This window comes from Simochromis diagramma, unplaced genomic scaffold, assembly GCF_900408965.1.
Source record: "Simochromis diagramma unplaced genomic scaffold, fSimDia1.1 OVJJ01000816.1, whole genome shotgun sequence".
Lineage (NCBI taxonomy): Eukaryota > Metazoa > Chordata > Actinopteri > Cichliformes > Cichlidae > Simochromis > Simochromis diagramma.
In genome coordinates, this window is record NW_024386908.1 from 11,985,536 (window position 1) to 12,008,682 (window position 23,147).

General features: G+C 39.3%; 1 long non-coding RNA gene across 2 annotated transcripts; it reads left to right on the top strand.

Moving 5' to 3' along the window:
• Positions 1–2,467: 2,467 nt before the first annotated feature.
• Positions 2,468–22,859, top strand: LOC120735781. 2 transcript variants are annotated; one of them, XR_005696353.1, is made up of 2 exons: positions 2,468–2,743; positions 22,716–22,859. It is a non-coding gene; the product is annotated as an uncharacterized LOC120735781 (long non-coding RNA). The 2 variants fall into 2 exon arrangements; XR_005696352.1 differs by lacking the exon at positions 2,468–2,743 and adding an exon at positions 2,823–3,870.
• The last annotated feature ends 288 nt before the right edge of the window (positions 22,860–23,147 follow it).

A 23,147-nucleotide genomic window follows, 5' to 3' on the forward strand; every position in this document is an offset into this window, starting at 1 on the left:
GTAGGGACGAAGGATTTGCTTGACTTGCTTTCCAGAATGATTCAAAATCAGCTTCTCTTTATTCAACTGTCTGGAATCACATTTATTTACCCATTTTTGTTTTTCTGCTCATCTGGGGGGGAAAAGTACAAATACTGGTGATTTTTTTCTTAGCAGAAGATATGAAATCTTCCTCTTGAGTTCATTATTTTTCATGTGCAGGAAAAATTCCCATCTTTATATCTAACAGAATAACAAACTGGCTCAGTCTACCATTGTCCAGAATCTTGAGGCATTGTAGTCAGTGAGGGACAGGAGGTCACTGAACGAACCATCACCTCTCCATTTCACACTGTAGAGGTAGCAGAGGCTGGTTCTTATTCGACCGTGCTGCCATAAAGAACGCTGCAGGAAATCATTCCAGCCGCTTTCTATAACACTTCACAAGAGCTCTTCTTATGTGACAGGTAAACACACCTGTCAGGACATAAGACTCCACAGACACTCCTGTATCAAGCCTCTTTGCTGCTCTCATATTTATAGCGCATATGTTATGAAGGACCTTTGCCAGAATTCTCTTTTTCACAATCTCAGTTTTATTTTATTTTATTTTTTTTATTTCTTTAACCTTTTTATTATTTTATCACTGTTGTATCACTATATACATTTTCACACAGCCTTACATTATAAGACCTTCAGTGTAGACCTGTAGCACTTTTAACAATGTTGTTTTATAAAAGATTATACAATTTTTATGATTTATGCTGCTCCTGTATCTATCTGTTTTGGATTTATAGATCTAAAACCTGCAGGACACCGGCCCTTGAGGCCTGGAGTTGGACACCCCTGCTTTAAGATTTCCATTCATCAGATGACTTCAATTTTACTGAATGAGCTCAGTTTTAAAAGTGGCTAAATACTAGATAATTAATCAGAATCAGGTGGATCAGGTAGAATATGTACTGCAGTTAATAAACAGTGAAACCTAAGAGACTGGAGTTAGAGGACTGGCTGTTCATAATATAGTTGGTAAAGCAAATGTTAGCATCATGCGTTAAAGCGCTATTTTATGCAATCAAATATTCTCTCTTTTCCCAGCGTTTCATGTCTGCTTTAAATATATTGAGTGCACAATAGAAGCATTTTTGCTTTTGTTCACATCAATTTCAAACTCACCTCTCAGAAATTTTGCTTTGCTACATAATAAAATCATTCATTTTTCTCATTGTGCTGTAAATCAAATTTGTAACAGTTTTTAAAATCCAAAACTAATCTCTGTTGTGAAAGACACGATGCACTGAACTCTATACTTTTTCTTTTCATTGAAATCTGCCTGTAGTCCCGGTTGCATAGAAAAAGCAGCAGTATATTTCTACATAACTTCCCTCCTTCACAGAAATGATGGAGGTCATTCGGTCTCTGTGGTTATATCTACCGATTACCTTTCATCACTGAAATCCAGTTCTCAGTTGCGTTATGTGCAATAGATAAAGCTGTAGGATGATTCATCAGTGTTTAATTAATGTGATTTCTCTGTGATGACAGATGTGCATAGAGGGCTAACATGGGATTTTACCTTACTGGACTGTGTGTTGTCAAGGTTTGTTGAACATTTTCAAAGTTCAGGACATTTTGCCTTCAGGGAACATTATTTTTTATGATTCCAACACTTCTAATTATGCTAGAAATTTTTTCAGGGTGTGTAATTGGTACTAATATATCTTTGTTGGGATAAATCTGGCATAACCTTTATTATATATCTATATATTTTAAATGTGTTCATTATTTTTTTCCTGCCAGAACTTTTTGTGCATTGAATATGAGTTCAAAAATGCATCTTAGTAAATGGAAATAGAGTTCTTGTTTCAATGAAAGCATTTCAGACTACAAGCCACATTTCAACATAAGTTCATGCAGTTTTTACCTCACATCCATGGCCAGTTTAGAATAATCAGTTATCTTAACAAATGTGTCCAGAGACACCACCAAGACTTTTTTGTACTGATTGTGAAACGTGGGATTTCAGCTTTTCATCAAACTAATTGGAAATATTTAGTCAGCATAAAATCGATGTGGTACAATAGATAAACATCAGCAGTGGTTAATGAAAGAACTCAAAGCTGATGTTAGCAATACTGACATTTGGCCAATACTGGTGCGCACATCACTCAAAACGCATGCCAAGGTTTCATAGGATGCATTTTTTGGCACACATTTCTTAGTTTAAACATCAATGTGTTCTGATGCAAGGATGTAACTGAAATATATCATGTAAAGGTGGGCAAATTGGACAAATAACTGGATGGGCAGTTACATTAGATTTTTCAGCTGAAATCCCCCCTCAAGTTGAACTCTGGTAGGTGGAAAAGTCACAGAAAAAACATAGCTCCTGTATCATCACCCATTGGTTTGTGCAGTGCAGTCTCGTGTTCTGAAGTCTTGACACGAGCATCAACTTTGTCACTGACATGGTGTTTTCAAATCGGATGTGATGAGCAAGAGGTGTGTGACTAAGATCATGAACTCAGAAAGAAGGTTTTTACAAAAGGTCTAGACCAGGGGTGTCCAACTCCAGTCCTCAAGAGCTACTGTCCTGCAGCTTTTAGACGCATCCTTGTTCCAACACACCTGAATCAAATGAATGGCTCGTTACCAGGCCTTTGCCAAACTTGATGGCATGCTGTAGAGGTAATCCAACCATTTGATGGTCTATAGATTTAAGAGCATAAAGTCTTTTTGACCCCTGCTGGACTTTGTAAATAATGTAGGTGCAAAAGACTTCCACTTTGGCTTCACTTTTTAGATCAGAAAGTTAGGATTGTCTTTTATATTGTATTTAGAAATACTATTCACTGTAAAGTTGTTCCACACACTCATGTGGAAATAGGTCGTAATTGTTAGATATTTCAAAATATGTGTTCCTTGCAAGAAAGAAGAACCCACAAAAAGCTCTGTATTTTAAGTTCACCTTTGCCTCCTTGAGTCCAGCATTTTGGGTCCTTTTTTCCTGCCTGCCTGCACACAGCCATGACGGTTCATAAGTTAGCTAATTGAGAAGTTGAAGTTGATGTAAGTGCTGTCAAACAATTACGTCAAATTATTTTGAGCAAAATAAAATGAAAATTAAATCGTAAAATAAGGCAGAGGCAGAAACCATCAATTCAGTTTGGAGGTCATGAAACATCCTCCAGCCATCTTTTGCCAAGTTCTGTTCATTGGGTAAATTTTCTCTGCCATGACTTCACCGCCTGTTTTTCATCCTGAGAACCAGCTTTGAATACTCATAGTAAATCTGTCCTGTCTATAAATTTACTGAGCTCTAGCTTGACACAAACACAGCCCTCGTTATCTGGCCAAAAACATGACGACATTACCTACTTATATCCTGACTAAACTTGAAACCATTTGTCTCTGGGTGCTCAGTCATTCCGTGTGCTGCAGTGCATCACGGCTGTCGTTTAGATTTGGGAACAGGATCAGTCTTAGAGCAGCCATATGACATGCTATAGCATCGTTGGCAGCTGTCTGTCAGACTCCAGCGCTTTCTATTTATATGCTGTCGTTTTGTGGGTGATGTAAACACTCGAGTTTTCTGCTGCACGAGCCTACTTATCAGGTTGTATATTCTCAGCTAACCCTGAGCTGGATATTTCCAAGAGAAAGACAAAATTATTTGGAGAGGGTTTTAATCATGCTCAAACTGCAATTACACGCATTGTCTTAAGAGCCCAACTGTCTGAATTTAGCATTCAGTGAGCTATAGGCTAATGGGCATCTTAAATTGCTGTCGATCGTATCTTGCTCGCAATTACACCTGGATGGAGTAATCAACTGTGATCCCTATGCCTTCAAGTGCAAATTAAACATTCCTGATACTGTTAGCCCCTGAAGGTAGGATTACGGTTGGGATTAGGTCACTGCATGCTTTGAAACAGCCTTACTTTCCCTCTGAATGCATATTTATGTAACAACAAAATGAGAAACGGGGAAATATTAGTGACTCTTGCAGTCTCTACGGCAGTGGTGTGAAGTTTTTAAAGTCTGGTTGAGGTGTGTGCTAACCTCATTAATTCTGCTCCCTCTTGCTTAATTAATCTTTGTCGTCTCCTGAAGTAATTACAGCTATCTGGCTGTCTGAGTGTCTACAAACCACTGACACCACCTTCCCCCTCATGGTTGCAGCAAGGCCGGGGCTTCCTTTCCATATTCTTGATGCCTGTCATGCTGTAAAGTACTAATTCGATACAGCATGACTCGGGGTAAAGAAAGGCAAGTTGAGGCGTCATTCTTTTTCCCCTGAATACTGGCTGCTTTTTAATGTCTCAGGAGCTAAAAAAAAAACACTCTCCCGCTGTGCTACTGAGCATGAAAAATTGTCAAAATCTCTCAAAAGTGTGTCCTTGCGTCATTTTATTTTCACATGCATTTAGATTTAATTAATTTTGAAAGGAACACAAAGAAAAGATGTGATAAACCTGATGTGGATATCCAGATTCAGTAAATTGCGCCCTGAATAACATTATCTCCTTTAAAAAGCCATTCAAATGTAAAGTTCATAGTCCTACAGGCTATATCTCCTTAAGAAGCACTAACTATTCAGAGGTGTAGGCCAATGTGAGGGTGATATTTAACCCCCCCAGTTCCCCAGTGAGAGGTCTGCAGTCGCACGTGGACTCCCAGGAGATTTAAAAAGGGTCCGTTTCAAAAGAACCAAGCTCCCCCCCGGCTTTCTGTCTGCTGTCTGAGACTTTCATTTTGTTTTCTTTCTCCCTCTGTTCTCTCGCTTTACACGTCTTTCATCTCATTAATTTTCTCTGTTTGCTATTTTTCAAGCTGGTGGCTTTGCAACGTGCAATTGTGCATGCAGATTTTTTGGGTAGCCAGCCAAACATACGCATGCACACTCGGAAAAGTGAGGAATGGGGTAGCCTAAATAAAGTCGCACATACGTCCTCGGGAAGGGAGGTGTGAGGCACGTCTGAGTGTCAGCTTGTGTTTGTAGGCTGGAAATGTACGTGTGACTGTGTGTGTCATAAGACTTAAAGTGACCACAAGTTGCTATTTTAGAAGCTAATTATGTGATGTTTTTATATATATATATATATATATATATATATATATATATATATATGATAGGGTGAAATATGGGATCCCATCTTTCACCAGTTTCCTGCATTAGTTCAAACCACATGGTTGACAAAGTATTTAAAATCTGGTCACAGATGTGATCAGAAGTTTACCTGTGCTTCTCAAGGAGGTTGACTTTTATGGTAATTTGGGGCTTTTAATAATTTCTTTGCACTAAAAAACAAGATTTTTGGCTGGATGTTTGATATTTTTATTTATCTATGTATGTATTTCTCATTTTTGTGATGATATGAGAGCAAAATTGTCCAAAGCAAATTTCTCCCAAAGACGACAAATAAAGAGACTTTTAAGTGTAGTCCGCATATTCTCAATAGAGTTTAAGGTGGAGCTTTGCAAAAGTCATTTTAGGAGTTTATGTTTTGGACTTTCTGAATCTGGTTAAAATGATATTCTAAGCTGTGTTATATTCTCTGTGTGGTTTATGTTTGGTTTGCCTATGAGTGCTTATTAGATCGTTTAGTTTTTGTTTAGTTTCTAGCTCTAAGTTTCTTGGTAATTCTTTCTTTCTTCATGTTTAGAGTGGGTTTCGGTTAACCTTCAGTCCTTACTGATCATCGTTCTCCCTTCCTCAGTGTCTAAGCATCTCCTGTGTTTAGTCAATCTCAGCTCTGTGTTTATGCTTGTATACTCAGTCTCTCAATCAAGTGTGCGTGTCTTGAGTCTGGGTTTCTGTCTGTGTGTTTCTTGTCTTATTTTGATAGTCTCTTTTCCTGTATGCATCGTGTTCAGTTTCACTTCCCTTATCTTGTTATGTCTGATTTATTTCTGCTGTTTTCCCTCCTGTTTCCAATCCCCTCGTTATGATGATGATGGGGTGGCTGTAGCTCAGGTGGTAGAGCAGGTCAGCTATTAACCGGAAGGTTCGGGTTCGATCCCAGGCTCCTCTAGTCTGCATGCCAAATATCCCTGGGCTAGATACTAACCCCATGTTGCTCTCCGATGCATCCATTGGAGTGTGAATGAATGATAGATAGTAAGCTTTTAACGTGCTTGTGTGAATGGATGTGATTGGGTGAATGAATTAGTTGTATAAAGTGCTTTGAGTGCTCAGGGTAGAAAAGTGCTATATAAGAACCAGTCCATTTACCATGTGTGCATTTCATCAACCCATCAGTCTTTTCCTGTCCATTGTCGCGTCCTCCACCTTAGCTGCGTCTAATGGTCTTGGGTTCCTTAGTTACCAGAGCCTTTGTTTCTAGTTTATCTTATGCATGCTTCTTTTAGTGTTCCTTTCTTTTTAGTTTGTTTTCTCAGCTGCTGCTAAAGTCAATTTTTCCATCTGTAAGTCCTGCGTTTGGGTCCTACCCCTGCCTGCCACACAGCTCAACCTTAACACTTTATTCATTCCAAAAGTTCAGAGTCCATCCAGTTTTGATGTGTGTTTGGGATCATTGTCCTATTGTAGCACCTAACTCCGCCCAAGTTTTAACCATCTAACGGTAGATTTTTAAGGGGAAATTGAGGAATTTGGAGGTACTTGTCATTAGTCATGATTTCATCCAAATTGTGCTATGTAAAAGCAAAACAGCCCAGAATCTTGATGCTACCACCACCATGCTTAGTTGGGCAAATAGCTTAGTCTTTGTATTTAGAAATAGCTCCAAGAGACAACTTCTGTAGCTCTAAATCTCCTTACATCTTCGCTGAGTTCCTTGGACTTTCTCAATATTCTGAGTGCTGTCAAACATTTTTTATGTTGGCAAAAAGAAACTAGTTGTAGTCTTGTTGTTGATCATTAATTGGTTTTGCCAAGTTAGAAGATAATGTAAATCCTTCAGCACCACTTATTAAAAGATGTATATTTTTTGAGTATCCATATTAGCCCTGTGTGGGTTAGACAGAATCCAAAATCAATAAAAATAGTGAACACAATTCTTCTTTTGTTATCATTGGTGTACAATTATTTCACCTTGGAAAAAGAACACGAGTGTATGTAAACTTTGATCACAGCTGTACGTTAATGTTACTGTGAAATTTGTTTTCGCTACTGAAGATCATAAATAACAGCAACACAGAGTACTGTAAATACTGCTATTTACATGCAAATAGTATACTGTGTATCCTGCTCTGAGACGTCTCCGGGGCTTCTGTGGATCAACTCTCTGATTTTTATTGCTTGATCATTGTTTTCCCTCTTTTACTTAGAAAAGAGAGACAGATGGATCACATGATTGCATGGAGCTGAACTGTACACAGAGTGTGCATTTTCAATCATTTTTTTAACTAACATAAATAAAAACCAGCCTTGTACAGCCAGGAGGAGTATTTCCTGTCTGCCAGATGGGCCAGAACCTGTCCTCCTGTGCATTGCTAGATTATGCATTTGCAATGTTATCAGCAGGGGAGCTGTTAGTCCTGTGGCCTGGACTAGCTACCCTGCTGTCAGCAATAGTGCTTCTAGCATCCTAGCCATTGTTGCCAGATTTAGGTCTCATTTAAAAAAACACTTTAACTATACGTTGGAGATTAGCTGGGAAGTGTTTGTGTATAAGCTGGATAAGCAGCCTGGAGTGCACACATAATTATATAAATTATCAGTGAAATATGAACATGGGTTAATAATTAAGAGTAGCTATTAGCAAGTTGGCTGTTATGGGTGTGAGCATTTCTAATTATTAGCGCATTATGTATGTTTAGATCTACATTGTCATTCCATCTACTTGAAGCTGATCAGTCAGAGACTGGTTATGGCCAGTCATTCTACAATTTTTAGTCTTCCTCGTTTATCTTGTTAGTGAAATTAAAAGAAAAAAAAACAGTTAAACGGTTATAAAATTGGCTTTTCAATTCAACAAACAGTCCAAATTGCTATGATTATTTTACTGAAATTATCTATATTTACTTTGACTGCTAATTTATCAACTAATTGCAGCTTCTATCCTAATAATTTTCTTACACGAACACACCAACATTTAATTGCTTTTTTTGTCATTATTAACACATCTACAGGAAAAGACAAATGCTGGTATAAGCTAAGGTATAAGCCTGCCACTGTTCATTAATGTATTTTTAAATAAGTTTCACACAGTGTGTTTAGAATTAATCTTGCACACTGAAAAGCCCTTTGTATTTGTTTCTGTGTGTCGACTGTACCTGCCAGCAGAGCTCGTAATGTCTGCCAACAATAGCAGGTATGCTGATTACATGACTCTCTCTGATGCCAGTGTTCAGACAGACAGACAGACAGACACACGCACACACACACACACACACACACACACACACACACACACACACACACACACACACACACACACACACACACACACACACACACGTGTTGTCGTTCTGCTCTATGACCCTTAGGTGTCTGACACCCATTGAGTACTGGGTCACCACAGTCTCATTCCCATGTGACTTTTGACCCTATTTTTCTGTTTATTCTCTTACCCTATGTGGATGTGAGTGGTTTCATGTGTGTGCTCTGATTTTACTGACCTTGGCCAAACATTGGTTCCTGTTCCTGTCAGCTGTTGGCTCAGCTGCGTGCCACCTTTATTGCTTTCCCTCGCTGAGCCAGAGGGCTGAGAGCCAGATCTCGTTCCTTGCTGGGCCTCTTCCCATCTCTCCTTAACTGCTTCACCTTCTCTCACCTATCTGCCCAGTTGGTTTAGGTGACTTTAGGAAACGCAGATGTGGCTACGTAATGGGGAACTATGCTGGTTAGTGGCATAAATGCAGACTTAAGTTTTCATTTTTAAGGAGAGGGTTTGAATTTGAAATGGAAGAAGGCCCAGAAACAGCAGATGCTGTGGTCACCCGAGCCTCACCTTGTCCTGCTGATCACCCAGCCAGACCAGCAGCATCCATGCTAACAGTCCACAGGAAAATGGAAGCGAGGAAGAGGAGGTGGAGGAGGAAATTGTTAACTCTTCAGCCATTGAGCTGAAGAGCATCAGTGAATTTAATAACCATGTCTGTCATAGTTTAAAAAATATCCACTGTAAAGTCAGACTGGTGGTGATTTTCTAAACTTTTGCAAAATTAATTAGGATTAAACTGGAGAGAGGACACAGGATTGTGTAACAGGAAGTAGCTCTGGATGTTTGATTTGGTTTTAATGAGTTTTACACAATGCAACCCAAAAGATTTGCCTCCAAATGGAATTGAACCAGTAAGGTGTTGCACACTCAACCTCTAGTTGCGCAGATTTCAGATAATTGTAGCAATCAACTGGCTGGTTACTGAAACTACTTGTTATTGATCACTGATCGCAAACAAATAGATCCACTTGTGACTGAGCCATGAGATGGCACTCCACAGTAACATGGGGGTAAATGGTAAAGGGCCTGCATTTGTATAGCGCTTTTCTAGTCCCTAAGGACCCCAAAGCGCTTCACACTACATTCAGTCATTCACCCATTCACACACACATTCACACACTGGCGATGGCAAGTTACATTGTAACATGGGGGTGTAACGGTGTTATGAGACCATACTGTCTGCATTTAGCTGGAATCTTTCTGTTAATTTTGTGAGATTGTCATTTTCTTTTTTTTTTTTTAAGATTAATTGCCTCTTATACTCAACATGCAGACATTTTACTTTATTCAATAAAGGCATGTTCAAAATATTAGATGTACTTCCTGTTTGTGTTTTTGGGGGTTTGTTGTTGTTTGTTTGGTTTTATAGTGGGAATAGGCTATGTACTGGTTGGGTTGGTGAAACCGTATGGCTAACATAGACACTTAAGTATTTCTTTAATCACAAGTCATGTGGTCATTGCAGATTAATGTCATTGTCAGTTTGTCAGACCTCAGTCTGGCTCCTCTATATTTAGGGGTGATTAGTAGAGTGTAAGAACATTTATTTTAGCGTGTGCTGTTTATGTGTTGGATAATAATAATAATTATTATTATTATTATTATTATTATTTTTTTTAACTGTAAGTTGTTGGTGGTCTGTGTATCTGACAGGTGGCAGGAGGGGGTCCTGAAACAAATTATTATCCAGAAATATATTGTCAGGGCAAACTTATTAACTGTTTTGGGTTTTTTTCAGTTTACATGTTTTCACTAACAGTAAAACCTGTAGTTGCTGTGACTGCTGGAAGTCTAGAACAGGCATTATGAAAGCAGTGAGAAGTAGACATTTATGATCTACTTGCCTTGTGAAAAAGTTCACTGTGTTACTCATTTCTACTTCAACCAGCCCATGGATGATGCACCACAGGCTAAGCATTTCTGCTTAGCAACATAACCATAAAATGACCAGACATTCAACGTGCTCAGGTAGCAGATAAACCACCTTGCTTGACAGGCCATTTGTCCCTGTCGAGTCAGTCTCCTGTCACCACATGTAGTTTAGCCCAGATGTCTTGAATTATAATGCAGGGATCATTCAAACAGTCAACAGAGCAGCTTTTGGGATAGTGCTCCCAGAAAATAAGCCCTGAACATGCACACAGGTTTTTTGGGTTTTTTTTTAAAATACCCCAGTCTACTCTTTAATGCCTTGAATCTTGTTTTGCACCCATGAACAAAATTCATGGCACCTGGGAAAGTACACGCCAACAGAAGTTAAGCAGCAGTTTTAAAAGCCTCTTAAGGCAGAGTGCTGCAACAGTCAGTTTTATCTTACCAGCATTATGGCTGGAATATGCATATGGTGCACTGATCAGATTATAAGGTCCCAATTTACAATCCCCAGTGTTTTACAACATGTGTGTCATCTCAGGGACAGATAGACAAAACTGCACTTAAAATCCAACTCCCACATAAAATCTGACCTCCTTAAGCTCTGTATAGTAGTTACATAAAGAGTTTGGTGGGATGTATAAAAATGTTTTATACCTACAATCAGATACTTGGATAGGTTCAGTTACTCAAAGTAAGTCCAAAATGTAATTTATGCATTAAAAAGAGAAGTTGTAGCCCTATAAATGTTTAATTTACACAGATAACACACTGACAGGTGAAGAGAATAGTATTTATAATTTCAGTAGAGTATAACTCCGTCCCACAGACCAAGAGACCAGTCAGCAGCCCCCTAGCAATCACCTGTCACTGAGTAAAAAAAAATACATTCTCAAACTTACTGGCGAGTGACTGCTACCTGTCACTGGGAAATTGGTTGCAAAGAAGATGTTGCACGAAAAACCGCCTCATAATTGCTTTGGTCACTAGCTCGGATTGCCATAGTGGTCCATAGTTTGCATGAAAGAAGCCAACTTCTCTGCAACCACTTGCCACTATTAAGCATTTATACCTTAGGGCTCAACCAACATTTGTCAAACGGGTAAACTTTTATTTTGGAGGATTTATCTCCAGTTTGTGTTCATTTAATGATTTCACTACAGCTTGGTGAGCATATGGTGAGTATTTGCAGACAAGTTGGTGTCTTTAATGGCAATCTCCTAGAACCAAAGCAATCGCAAGGAGATTTTTGGTGCAGCACTAGCAAACGGTTTTACCTAGCGACTAGCAGCAACCTTCACCAACTGCTCAAGGAATGAACATTTTTCCCTAGCAAAGTGTAGTGTCACGGAATCACTAACTGTGTGATTGAATCCTTACTCCATTTAAATGAGTGTATTTACCTTCATTCATTCTCGTCTTTGAGTTAGCTTCCTTGTATTAAGTTATCAGCACTTTTTGCCTCTATCTTTGTCTCAGTCTTTGTGAACCACACTGGCAGCTGTGCCTCTAGTATCACGACGGAGTATTGTGTTCATCAGCTAGCGATACACTGGTAAGTTTTACCAAAGAGACTTTGTGGCAGATTTGTTCTTTCGTGGCTAATGGAGAAATCTGAGTTGGCTTGATGCTGCCTCGTGCAATACAGGGTCTTCTGCTGTTGAGTAACAGTTTTGATGGTTAAATTGCTGCAATCTCATTAGATACTGCAATGGCAACTTCAGATACAGTCTGTGTGCGTCTGCTTTTTGTTGTCTGATAACAATTCAGTTTGATGGCTTCTTTATAGACTCATTCACCGTAAAATATTTACACTTTTTAACAAACGTAAGGGAAGACTCGATCATCAGTGTAAAAATTGTATAAAACCACTGTGTATCAATTTCACCTGTCCTTAACACTCTGCGTAGCTTTGGGTTGTTACCTGCAGCCCTTTCAGATTGTACAGGTAGCCCGGCACATCCATAGGCATTTTGTCGGAAGGAGGTTTTATTTGTCTCTGTTCAGTCTCAAGAGTGTCATAGAGATACCAAGAGATGGGCATGAGGAGAGGTGGACAGAGCCGTAGAAGGGTCTCAACTTGGCATCGGGACCAGTATCTGCTCCTCTGTGTAAGGAGAAACAGAAGGAACACTGTGAGAGCCCTACAAAGTGACCTCCAGCAGCCTATTAATGTTTATGTTCCCAACCAAACTATTAGAAACAGACTCTATGAGGGTAACCATATGTTCCAGTTGTCCTTTAGTGGAACCTGTGCTCACAGCGCTGCACTGTGTAGCTCAGTTGGTGTTCTCCAGGGAACATCAGAACTGGCAGCTCTACCACCGATGTCCTATTCTCTTCACACAAAGAGTTTGGACACCTGTGCCAAATGCTGTCTGTCTGTACATGGTGCACTTATTTTTCTGGTAGCGTTTCATTACGATGCCTTAAGAGGCTCTGACTCGACTGACTCCACTGATTGTGGGCACACTAAAAGCTTTCAAGAGAATTTCTTAGAAATGTCGCAGAATTGTATTTTTAAATGACATTTAGAACATGAGAGGCTAAAGCCGTCATCACAGCAAACTTTTCCGTGGAGCTGGTTGGTGGTATTGAAGATGAATCTTGTTTTTCTGGGTTACAGCTGAGAGAGAGCTGCTGTCTGTGGCTGTTAGGTTGTGAGGCAGATTTTCCTTTCTTGTCCTAAATTTTGGATCCAAAGAGTCTCTCTTCATCTCACATCACTACCCAGAGTTGTTTTTTGTTCTTTTTTTTATCTCCCTTTCTCTTATTTGCAATTCTTTATTGGTGTTACTTTTATCTTCTCACTCTTTTTCCAACTCCATTTACCAGCGGATCGCATTTTACAGTATTTATTTTGTGCTACACTTGAGCTCTGATTACTGAATTTGTGTAAACTGACACGGTGCTTTGTGTTTGATGGGGTTTTGTTTTATATTAGTGCCATGGCAGTATCTGAGCTTCAGTATCAGTGGCAAAACAATACAACAGATTTATTAGAGGCACCAAAATGTCCTGAACCTTAACATAGCCTTACTTTATGCTAGTACGAGTTTACCCAGCCCTACTTGCACAAAATTGTAGAAAAAAAACAAAACAAAATTAACATAGTGAAATTTTAAACCATAATTAAACTAGCAGGGAATGAGAAGCACCAGACCACATGTGGTCTGTCCCATAAAAATTACATTATATAATCATCCGGCTTCTGGTCTTCATTGTTGTCTTGGCTACCTTTTCAGTTTGACACAAAACAAACAAGCTTAGTCGTGCATAACTTGGTTTTCTAAGGAAGAAATGACCAGATTTACTTGTTCTAACTTTCTCGCAACATTTAGCATTAATCATTGGTTGTCCCAGTCAATTAGTGTTGCTGCTGCAGAGCTCAAATAAAGGCAGACAGATCTGGAGCAGAGTGACAGGAGCAGGCTGATGAGCGCTGGGTTTGTAGTCTGTGTAGCCTCAGGAAAACTCTGCATCTGGGCTTATGTGCACTTTATCTGGTTATTTTCTTATGAGATTTTATTTTTATTATAAAATAGTGAAAACAAACCCCCTGAAGACAGAAACATGCACACAGGCTTTGTACGTGTGTTGTTTTGGAGGATTGAGAGGGGATGGAAGTCATTAAGGTTTGTCACTCGCCTGATACTCCTTTTATGGGATTTAACAATTTAAGATAGCAGATGGCTTAATTTTGCTTAAGTGCTCTGAGGAGTTTGTCTTTGAATATAACATCTTTATGCGTCAGCGACTCTGAGTGTTCAGCAGATACTTGCCCTTAAAGTTGTTTAACAGCATTGGACTGAGAACTAGAAACACAATACTGAGTGTACTTATTAGTGGTTTAATGACCGCCTCCACTAATCAATTAAGCAGAACAGAAGGTTGAGACAAGTGTACGTTTTAACAGAGCATAATGGAAGGTGTTATGTTATATTTGTTCTTATGAATACAAGTAATACCACGGCGGTGGTTAAAAAGGCCCAGCAGCGTCTCCACTTTCTGAGAGTGCTCAGGAGGAACAACCTGGAGGAGAGGCTGCTGGTGACATTTTACAGAGCCACCATAGAGAGCATCCTAACGCACGGCATGACAACATGGTATGCAGGGTGCTCAGCTGCGGATAGGAAAGTATTGCAGAGGGTCATCAACACAGCCCAGAAGATCACTGGCTGCTCTCTGCCCAGCCTGGAGGTCATTGCAAACTCTCGGTACCTCAGCAGAGCTGGCAATATCATCAAGGACCACTCTCACCCCAGTAATCAACTGTTTGAACTATTACCGTCAGGCCGACGGTACAGGTCACATAAAACCAGGACAAACAGATTCAGGGATAGCTTCTTTCCCAGAGCTATCACCGTAGTAAATAAGCACAAAACAATTGAACCTGCTTAGCTATACCATACCGTCACTGCCATTATATTATGCTGCTATTCATACTGTCATTATATTAATGCTGCTATCCTGTGTATATCTTACTTACTATTGTTTGAATACTTGTTTTATTGTACTTTTTATATTTTACATTTATATTTATTATTGAATCTTGCACCAAGGGAGTGGCACTCCAATTTCGTTGTACTCTGTACAATGACAATAAAGGCTATTCTATTCTATTCTATTCTATTCTATTCTATTCTAATACAAGGTGTGATACAAATAGCCTGATATTCAATATTATTAAGAATTAGTCCTGTGGTTTTTCATAGCAAACCAATTATGAAAGTCCAGTCCTGCAAATATCTTGGTGTGCACACTGATAGCACCTTGAGTTGGCATATTCATATTGACTGGGTATGTTCTCAACTCCTGCAGAGGCTGTTTCTTACACATACTGGATGTGTATGGAGTTGAGGAAAAAAATAAGTTTAATAAGAAGTGGGATAACCTGCATGGTTCAGGTACCTTTCTGTGAGATTGAAATCAAAGTTAACAGGCTTGGGTCAGGCTGCAATGAAAATGATTGGTTCAAACAATATTCGACCAGCGTGCATTTTAAAAATCCTTTTGTGAGCCATTCTGCATTTGGCACTCTCAGTATGAAGTAGTATTGTTAGACATAGGGTGCAGACCTCAATGCAAACTAAACCAGGTTACAAAATATAATAAGATGAGGCTATAAAGGTTGCAGGGGAGTCGACTATGTGATGTCTATTGTTTTATTTATTTTATTATTTTTTTTAATGCCTGTGTCTGCTGGTGTTGTGTACCCATATGTGATGATAGGTGTAGCTTCAAAGTCAAATTTAACCACGGAGGTCTGTCTATAGCTATCTATGACCCATTCAGATAAAAACTGTATGTCATCGTCTTTAGTGTACTTGTGAATACCAAACTCTTGTGCATGAAGTAGTTTCACTGACGGTGTTCTTGATAAATACCAGTTTGTCTCCCTGTGGCAACAGTAAGGCCATGAGATGCTACTGCACCCCACTTTTGTTCATTAAGAAACAGCTGGGTTAGGAGTTTATGAGCAGACCCTATTTTCAACCTGGTATGCTAAGATAATCCCCTTTGGGCTTAGGGTCTGTATGTAAATGATGCAATGTTTGCTATTTTTAAAAGCCTCTAGAAACAATAATCTGGTGCCAGTATTTGCCCAAACATTCCTTGTCTCCATGCTGACCATTATGACGTCCCTTTCCGATGGGCCTTCCAATAAAAGTGAAAGCTGGAAAATCCACAGCTCTCATTTTGTCTAAAAATGTATTTCAAAGATTATCTAAAGCGATTCCAAGGCTTCAGCTGTCTTTTGGAAAATTGGATAGAATTACAAGTTTGATTTCTTCTTCTCTGTTGCCGCTCCACTTTAATTGAGGCCAAACAGATGAGTAGATTCTTATATAAAAAGCTTTTCTAGTGCAGCTTAAACCTCTGATCATCTTTCTTTCATATTAACGTCTGTTTCTCTAAATTCTTTATTGTGTAAAAGGTATGTTTGTGATCTCTGCTTTACCATTTTGGGGCATAAGAAAGGTGACATAAGAAGCTTTCTGTGATGGTTTGGTGTCACAAAATCATCATCAGCTGCCTAACAACTTACTAGGAGTAAGTTTAAGGTGTTTTGGGAGTAGACATCAGACTCGGATAAGTAAGGCAGGCCGGAACGTCAACGAGAGCCTGTCGGCTCTTATCGCAGTCGTGCCAGTTGTATTTTTTGTGCTCTTCAGGGTAGGTCTCCCACATGCTTTAAAAACCACCTACCTTGCGTGAAACATTTCCGTTCTTCATCCAGTTGTAGAAAATTGTTATGTAAAATACTTCCTCTGAGCCTTTTTGCAGTGCTGTCAAATCTCATTTTGCAGTAGCACTTAACCTACATGCTTATCCTCTGCCCCGTTCAGCACTCTGAGGAGATTCCAGCAAACAAACACAGATTTAGTTTGTCTGGTGCTGGCTTTTAAACAAATGTAAACATTTAACTGAATACAAAGTTGATGCACATCTAAAATTATTTTCCTTCATCTCCACCACCACTAATCAGGTCATGCTTCAACTCTGTTTCAAAAAGTTCAGTATGCAGAGCCTTAGTCTTTGAGCTGTAGTACAGATGATAAACCATATCTTGTATTTTACTTTTTAGGCTTCATTATGAGGTTCTTGCTTTATCTTAGATTTGTGTAGTCAGCTTGGTAAGTATTTGACCACTGCTTTTGATTTTTGTAATTTTGCCTTTGTACACCACAACAATGGATGTGAAATCAAACAGGCACGATGTGATTGAAATGCAGACTTTAATCTTTAATTCAGGGGATTTCACAAAGTATTGCATTAACTGCTTTTTATAGTTTATATAGTCCCCTATTTTCAGGGGTATTTCATGTCTTTCTTTGGGAAACCTTTCCAATTCACAGGCTTTGTGTTGTCAGACAAAGCCTTCATCTCTCCTTTCCAACTGTCCACCTTTGTGGATAGTTTGACTTCTGTCTTTGGGCCAAGTTAAGAATGCAGGGTTTCCACCAGCGTGTTGAGATTTCTCATGTGACATCATAAGCACAATGCTCAAGAGTTATCCACCATAATCGACATAATTAAACCATCGGTTGCTAGGGGAAAATGTGTATTGTGTATGTATTGAATCAGGCCCATAGATGGATTGTTCTCAGTCATACTTGCCTTTTCATCAGTCAATCAGGCCAAGCAAAATATAAGACTGATGCTGCTTTTTAAGGCAAATTTAAGTCTAAATAGATGGATAAACATAAGATAAGATAACCTTTATTAGTCCCACGTGTGGGAAATGTGTTTTGTTACAGCAGTGGACAGTGCAAAGTTGCATAGAAAAATAAGAGAAAAACACTGGAATAAGATATCAATAAGATAGAATAAAATACTATATACAATCGAATAAAATAGAATACAAATGCTATATACAACTGAGTATAATGCAACGATGCCAGAAAAGAGTATTGCACTTAGTGTTATTGCTATTGCACATGTGTGGATGTGTGTGTTTGATCAGTTGAAGTCTTTGTTGTGGAGTTTGACAGCAGTGGGGAGGAAAGACCTGCGAAATCTCTCCGTCCCACGTCGTGGGTGCTGCAGCCTGCCACTGAAGGAGCTGCTCAGTGCTGTCAAAGTCTCCTGCATGGGGTGGAAGATGTTGTCCAACAGGGATGACAGCTTAGCCACCATTCTCCTGTCACTCACCACCTCCACTGGGTCCAGAGGGCATCCTAGAACAGAGCTGGCCCTGCGGATCAGCCTGTTCAGTCTCTTCCTGTCCCCAGCAGAGATGTTGCTGCCCCAGCAGACCACGCCATAAAAGATGGCTGAGGCCACCACAAAGTCATAGAAGGTCTTCAGGAGTGGGCCATTCACTCCAAAAGACCTGAGTCTCCACAGCAGGTACAGCCTGCTCTGCCCTTTCCTGTAGAGGTCGCCTGAATTATGAGTCCAGTCCAGTTTGTTGTTCAGATGAACACCAAGGTACCTGTAGCTGTCCACAGTCTCAATGTCCATACCTTGGATGTTCAGTGGTTGCAGTGGAGGATGTTTGTGCCTGTGGAAGTTAGCAGTCTACACAACTGCTTACGTCAGTTACCTCATATTTCAGGTGTAGTCCAGGTCAAATTATATGTGAGGAAAGGGCATTCTGTTTTGCCTATAGTTGTGTAAATGAGTGCATAATAAATATTGAGGTGAAGATTACATTTACAAAACCTTTTCATTTCTTAAATATAAAATTTTATTTTCATTAAAAAAAAGAAAAAGATTAAACTGGAGGCTAGCTCTGACTCTGCCTAGCTTTAGCTTTAGTCATAGCAACTTTTCCATTGTCAGCTTGTTCATAATATGCATGTTCAGCTGTTCGAAGGTGGTTTAAGTAGATTAGGTCTGTTACAAAAGGTTTTGCAGTGGTTCCCTTCGCAGTTTAGTTTGGTTAAAATTGTGTCATAAGTCACTAAGAAGAGCTTTTACCATGCTAGCCTGTAGCTTCCATGTTTCTCCTGAGGTCTGTATTTCAAAGATTTTTTTAAAGTACATTTCTATTCAGATAATCAGCTTTTTATTTGGATAAGTACATTAAACTTTAACTTGTCAACAAATGCCAATGTCAAATCCCGCACTGCATTTGTGTTTTTCATTTTGAGAATCCAGGTTGTTCGCTCGGGTGTTTCTGTGTTAAGAGAAGGTGATAGTCTGTTTGGTTTTTGCTTCTTTGTTTTTTGGACCAACACTCTTCATTGTGTCCAGCTTTATCATGTTGACATCACAAGCTGCTGCTTAGCAGTGTCTCTCTGTGTGCATGTGTGTTGATTCACCTTTTGTTCAACTCTTTTGCAAAACCAGTTGATTTCTCTGTTGCACACTTTCTAGCAAGCCCATTTCTATGTTGAGCTCATCCAGGACATTATGTTAATGCCAGTGTTGCTGCAAATCTGCACAGGTGTAAAAAATGTGTTTTGTGCTCAGCCAGTCATTTACCACAAGCAGCAAATTGTCTTTTATGTAAAACAGTTTCTCAAGGCAGATACTAATCCAATTTTTTGGTTCTGTTTGCATATTAGAGGCATGGAACGGTGGATTCAGGTGTGTCCAAGGAGCTGAATCTAAATGTCCACACAGACCTGTTTCTTTTCTCCCTCATTTCCATTCATGACTCCGTAATCTTGCTTGAAGCCGTCTCTGTTTAACGAATGCCAGATATAATTGTGATTGTTACATGAGTTGTTTTTCTAAAGTATTCTCATTTTAGTTAGTGGCCGTGGGAAGAACACACCATCTGGGATTTTGGCCCTGTCCCACAGTCTGACACAGACACTGAAACAAAGCGTGCACTCTTCCTGCTTAACACTTCGTTGCAGACAGTACAAAATTTAAAAAATTGGTGTCAACAAATAGAACCATTTTGCCATTATTGGTCATTTTCTCGTAACAGCAAAAAAACCTGCCATGCTTGTCCATGTGTTCACGTCCTCCCCCATTATTGTGTCCTCGCTGTATCTCTTTGTGCTCGGTTAAGTGTCTCCACCGCTGCCAGCAGTAGAAATAAAATTGAGCTAGTGGAGATTTGGGAAGCCTGCATACAGCATCCACTGCACCACTTCCTCCACTCTTAGTATAATCTTCCAGAAATAATATCTTGAATTAACTCCCACTCTCCTCCTGCAGTAGTGTCCTTTTATAAAAACAATATAATGCATTGTCAGTTTTCAACAGAATGCACCAAATTGCAGTTTGACAGTAAATCTTCTGCAAACGAATGTGCCACAGCACCACGCCTTTCTCCTCCGATCTCTGAGAACGGCCCAGCGGTCTGTCGGCTTCTTTCGGCTGCAGATTTGAACTGTCCAACCTGCAAACAGATTGCGAGCCATTTTGCTCTGAGGTTTATAGCTCATGGCAAATGCTTGTTCAGCCTTTCACAGACTTGCTGTAAATGTCAGTCCTCTGTAGTTTCATAGATAATAAACCACATCCACTCATCCATACGTCTACATGAGTTGGTAAAAGACGTTGACAGTGATGTAAACAGTGCACTAAGCCCTTGTTTATATATTTATGGAGCATCCCGTTGTTTATTTTTAACGTTTTTTCTGAGCCAGCACCAACATTTATGCAGCGTTGGGATTTAAAGCAATTTATATCCCTTAAAATCCCCCATTAACTCTCATTTTATTCTGCTTCTAACAGCTTCTAGGTTGTAAATTGCAAAAAAAAAAAGACTTTTAGACACCTTTTGCTGACTGAGAAGGCAGTTTAATTTTCACATTACTGCAGCCTCAAAATGTGGGAGATGGCACACAAGAAATGCCAGTTAATTACACAGATCAAATCTATCACTTATTTTAAATAGTGTCTCTCCACATAGAGACAGTATTTCAGCTAGCATAGTGCTACAGAGTCAAGTTACTTTACCTCTGATTTCCCTGAAATTGATAAGGTTTACAATTTGGACATATTATATCATGTTTACTGTGAAATTTTAGCTTTATATATTTAAAAAAAGACTCATCTACTGACTCTCAGGCTTTTTATTTTCTTGCACATTTAAATCTGAGGCAGTGTTTAAACATTCACTTTAGTTTCATTTATATAGTGCCAAATGACAACAACAGTTCTGTCAACGTGCGTTATATTTATAAGGTAAAGACTCTACAATAATACAGAGAAAACAAAGAAAACAGCAACAATCAGATGATGCCGTATGAGCAAGCAATTTGGTGACAGTGGGAAGGAAAAACGCCCTTTTAACAGGAAGAAACCTCTGGCAGAAGCGGGCTCAGGGAACGGCGGCTATCTGCAGCGACGGTTTGGGAGTGAGGCTGAATTTTCTGTGAATAATTTGGAGTGATGCTGACTGTATTTGGATACACCATCTACTGATATTTGTTTGTGATACAACTTTTTAGTAATATTTTCAGGATCCAGCATGAAAGTTGAATGTAAATCACATAACTATTTAATTTAATCTATTTGTGAGGCTAAAATTGTAATAAAGCTTGAATAATACATAAAACATTTTTGCAAATCAGAGATTGTCAAGCAGACGGCCCACGATGATATGAAATGGAGTGACCGAATACTTACATGATTTGATATAAATGTAGCAGGTGGCTCATTCAAATAGTACTTCTTGATCAGAAATACACTCACCTTCAATAGAGCGGATCTTTGCAAACAGCTGCAGATCCAAACCCTACCAGCCTCTTCATGTAGATTTTCTTTTTTTAACTGCACAGTTCTCGTCTTTTTGTTCTTTTTGAAAGACTAATGTTAACATGTGAGTTTGAACAATAAGGTGAATATTTTATTTTTTCACCTGAAAGCATGTGGTGCACCTCCATTCCTTCATTTTGCACCTTCAATTTTGTGTCAGATTTACAAAAAAGGAAAGACATCGGATAAAATCATGGTGTGACTTCAGAGACGTACCTTACTCAAATAGACTGCATGTTTCTCTTTAACTGCAAAATTTGTCTGACACGATGTGCAGAACGGTAACTCAGTAATGGCCAAAGGCCTTTGCCTTCCTGTCACAATCTATCTGCCTCCCATTCAGTGGTTGGAAAACCAGAAAAATGCAAATGAAATGTGGTTAATCAGCTGAGAAGTGAATGTAATTAGGAAGCAGAGGGGAGCGGTCATTTTTGAAAATGATTGTTTCTGTTGTATATGCAGAGATTTGTTGCTCGTTATGATTTCATATTGTGAACACTTTACAATAGGGAGTCTATCTGCAAATACACAGCAGCTGCAATGGTTCACTGCAGACGTGTCGTGTCAGTGTGTGTGCGCTTTTTCTACATGCAAAGAGGCACGCAGTAAAGTTCGATGATTTGGTTAATGAGGAGGCAGCTAACTGCTCACCCTGCAGTGACCTCAGTGTCAGAGCAGGAAGTTGCTCATCTGATCAGTTCTGAGCTCATCTGCGATCTGTTTTTAGTATACTAAAAGATTCCTATATATAATTGTATACACCTAATTAGAGGTTTGTAGTGCACAGCAGTGGGTTTTGTTCTTTTTCTCGAGTACAGCTTATGTCTTTTCACTACAGTCTTGATGCTGAGTATAACTATCGGTGAAAGTACACTTTAACAAACTCTTGGTCTGTTTCACTACTGTCTCAACATCTTTCTGTCCAGTGGATTCACAATTGTTTTCACTTTCACTAGCTCCTTTTACACGACTGCCCTGAGACCTCAGTGATTTTCACCACCTGAAGGTATAAATAATCCACCAGGATTCTGTGAGGAACTTTCTACAAACCAAAAACAAGCTGGTGGAGGAGAAAGTAACTCTGAGAGCTCTGCAATCAATATTGTACTGATTTATTAGCTACAGCTTTTCCCATGAGTGTTAATTTGTGTTCAAATTGTTGAGCAAGACTAAGAGAAGAGCTCTTTAAGAATGAATACAAAGAGAAGATTTGTAGAGATCCTTAATGCTTTGAAGCCTGGAGGAGACAAATGATTCTCCTCTCTTTCTCAATTTCCTTGGTAGAAAGCGGTGAAGTTTTGAAGTCCCTGACATCACAGCTGGGCAGCAGGTCCAGTTTGAGGTATGTGAAATATTACACACACTATAATGTGCGAGTAAGTTCTGAGATGGTGATTGTTGTGCAGAAATGGGGCAAGACCCAGATGGTAAAAGTACATTTTGCAAATGAGAATCAGTGCAACGTGATTTGTGATACTTGGAGATGCATCCTTATCATCTGCAGAAGCTGCACCAAGGGTTAGTACTACAAACAGAGTAGGATTTGCAGCTAAAGCTTCATTGAAATATTCAGGTTGAAAAGTTGCAGACACTACAACAGAGGAACATTACTCAAATATCTCCATCTTTGCTCTCAGTCACAGTGGTAACCAATACCAAAATAAGCCACTATTGTCAGATAATGTGTGTCTAGGAATGTTTATGTTTACTCTGGTA